The following is a 3,687-nucleotide window of genomic DNA, read 5'->3' on the forward strand; positions in this document are numbered from 1 at the left end:
GACGTCACCACGCCCGGCTGGTGCGCGCCAACTAGTCCCTTCAGGCCTTCTCTAGGCTTGCGTCGCGGGGGAGCTGCGGACGCCGGTGTTCAAGTCTCCTGTCACCTGGTGACCTCTCGGCCGGGGTCCCGGAGTGGTCGAGGAGGTCGTTTTTTTAGCTAAAACAGGTCTTAGCCGTCGCGTTTTTAATCGTATTAGACACAAGTATAATAAGGGAGCTTTACAAGCTATCTGGTCCCCAAGGTAAAGTTGGCAGAATTTGCTATAATTCCTGCGCGATTTCGGTAATTTGTCTAGAACGTGCGTCGCTTTGCTGCCGTCTCTCGCCCTCTCCTAACTTGGGGTATCTGCGCGGCGCAGTTTAGCGGGTACAAAGGGAAATTTAGGGCCGACTTTTGCCTGCATTGGCGAGTGGAAGCGGTTACTCGGGTGTCGTGCGTGGCCGAATTCTTAAAGTGATCCGCAGGGAGACCGAAGAGGGCTGCTTTTCAGTATTTCTAGACAACACGAATGTGAACTACATCCCCCCCCCGCCCCCCGCCAAAGCTTTCCGATGAGCATATAATTACCCGTGGTATCGGAGTAAGGCGAAGGCGTCCTAATGATCTGGAGAGAGGCTGCTTTCGCTTGTTGGCTTGCGAAACTCAGGCCTGAGTCAGTGACTTCGCCACAATTACAGTAATCTGGAAAAATTCCTACTTTACAAAAAAGAAGGGCGAGAACTTTACAGAGGTAATTGGATTTTACCCGGGGATCAATGTATTCATATTGGTTACCACAATTGAGCAGAATGGGAAAAGTCGGTCTCATTTGTGTTTTTTTTTTCTTCTGGGATATTAGCTAGCGATTCCCAGAATTTCCTCAAATTTGAAGCAAAAATAAAGATACTGTTACAAACTACTAGAGTATAATAGAGTCAGGAAAAAATGAGTAGATCTTGGTTTACTCCAATTATCTTTTTATCCCACACTTGAACCTCTGAGATGGTTGGCTAGGGATGAGAAGTCCCGTTATCTTTCTATTAACAGAGCTTCGGTTTAAGGCTTACTTTAATTATAAAAAGTGCACTGAACCTTGGCTCTTCAGAGCAAAGGAAATTTGAATGTATTTTGATATTTGTTAGTGATATCACTGAAGCAAAACATACTCAGAAACCTCATTTTTAAAAAAGCATTAAGTCAGTTTTATTTAGTAAATCCTTAACATGAGTAGTTCTGAAGTCTTACTGCGAATTAGAATCTTCTGGGGAGTTTTAAAAACAAATTGATGCTTGAGCCTTACCTGCAGAAGATAATGTAATTAATTTAGGGTGGGCCCAGCCAGTGTTTGGATTTTGCCCATCCTCCAGTGATTCAAATCTTCAGGCGGGCGTAAGAAATACCGGTCCAAGAGTGTAAAATTCTGGTGCTTACTAAAGCACTTAACTTCTCTGCCCATCATCTCCCTGACCTTTCTGACCAGGCTGTTTCCAAAGAAACTTCCCTTCCCAATATTCACAAGGGATTTAAAAATTCCATTAATTTTGAAAATTTTGGAATCTCAAAAACTAGTTGATGATATGCTATTTTCCTGATTGTCATAACCTACTGTGGTTATGTAAAATAGTAGTGTTGGGGAGATTTGCATCAGTGACACATAGGAACTCTGTCATTGTTCCAAACTGAAAAAAAAAACCTAATTGGTGACATTGAGTTTCAGTGAAATCACCACCTGTATTTTTAATGACCTGAAAGTAATATAATTTAACTTACTTTTAAGATATTTCTTAATGGAAATTTTTTTCTTCTTTGGGGGCTTTTCCCACCCTGCCCACTCAATAAGCTCTTGGTGTTGTCTTGATATATTTTAAAATATATTTTTACTCTCTAGGTTCACAATATTTCAAGTTCACAAGTGTAAGAGGGAGTTCTGGGAGGTGGTAGGGTTCTTAGCTCTGTTCCTGATTATCTTTTCCCAGGACTTCCCACTCCCTGCCTCCTGTGTCTGACACTGATTTCCAGAAGAGCAGAAACACCCTGACTCTTCTATGCTTTGGGCCTATTTTAAACTCCTCCTGACTGTTCCCTAACTTATACCCAATAGTTATGAGTATTTTCACTGTTCTTCCTTCAGCTTTAACAAAGGTGGTAGAGGAAGTGGGCCAATACTTATTTGTTTAGCATTAACTCCGCAAACTGAGGTTACTTTTAATTTTAACTTTAAAATAAAAAAAAAAAAGAGCCGCGACTAATCCAGAGGATGGGATGCAATAGGTCTAGTGGTTCTGCTCCACAAGGTTATCTAAGGACAAGCGTTTAAAAAAAAAAAAAAATTATGATTATCCTTTGCAGGGTCAAATTCCAGAAAAACCATGGTATAGAAAATTGTTACATTATTTCTGAGTTATTTTGAAGAAAGTAGTTTTTCCACATACCTACTTCCAGAACATCAACATTAAAATGTAGAAAGACGAAGACCTATTTAGAGCTGTAAAGGTTCCAGAACTGGAAAGAGTAAAGCATACGTTTTAATTGTGTAAAAGCATTGGCATTAGGAAAATTATTCAGGCAAGTGAGAGAGTTCCATTAGTAAGGTCAATGTCTGAGTTGTTACTCAAAAGAAAAATGGAATGGTCTGTAATAAATTTTGTATATTCTTTCTCTCTGTCTTTTTTTTTTTTTTTTTTTTTTAAGATTGTATTCATTTGAGGGCGCCTGGGTGGCTCAGTGGGTTAAGCCGCTGCCTTCGGCTCAGGTCATGATCTCAGGGTCTTGGGATCGAGTCCCGCATTGGGCTCTCTGCTCAGCAGGGAGCCTGCTTCCCTTCCTCTCTCTCTCTCTGCCTGCCTCTCTGCCTACTTGTGATCTCTGTCAGATAAATAAATAAAATCTTAAAAAAAAAAAAAAAAAGATTGTCTTCGTTTGAGAGAGAGAGCACAAGCAGGGGGAGAGGCAGAGGGGGAAGCAGACACCCCCCTGAGCTGGGAGGCTGAAGTGGGCCTCAATCGCAGGACCTGGAGATCATGACCTGAGCCTAAGGCAGATGCTTAACCATTTGAGCCACCCAGGTGTCCCTGTGTATTCTTTCTCAACAAACAGATGTTCTGTTAGTAGACCCTGAGTTCACCCATGTCTAAAAGGAAATCAGTGATAACTAGAGTAAAGTTGCAGTTTTTACTGTTTTAAGCCCTCCAGGGTTCAGATGATGACTGGAGAGACAAATGGATTTATTATTGGCCTTCCTGTGACTACTGAAGAATCACATTCTTGCTGCTTTAATCAGTTCTCATTCCATTAAATTGTGTAGCCTCTCTGGGGATCATGTTTTTTATTATTATTTAAACTTTCAGGTTCTTTAATCCTAAAATAATAATTGATTAGTCTCCTTACTTTCTTCAGCAGTTGATATTCATCGGTATACTACCAGAGGCTAAAGGCAAATGAAGTATAAGTCCCCACCAGAAGAAGCTACACTTAAAAAAAAGTTTTATTTTTATATATTTGAGAGAAAATGGTGGGAGGAGGGGAAGAAGGAGAGAATCTCAAGCAGACTCCCCACTGAATGCCGAGCCTGACACAGGGCCTCAGTCCCAGGACCCATGAGATCATGATCTGAGCCAAAACCAAGAATCAGATGCTCAGCCGACTGAGCCACCCAGGCTCAGTGTATCATTCCTTTAATAAAGGGAATTTAAGTGTATCATTAAGT

Source organism: Lutra lutra, chromosome 1 (genome assembly GCF_902655055.1).
Source record: "Lutra lutra chromosome 1, mLutLut1.2, whole genome shotgun sequence".
Lineage (NCBI taxonomy): Eukaryota > Metazoa > Chordata > Mammalia > Carnivora > Mustelidae > Lutra > Lutra lutra.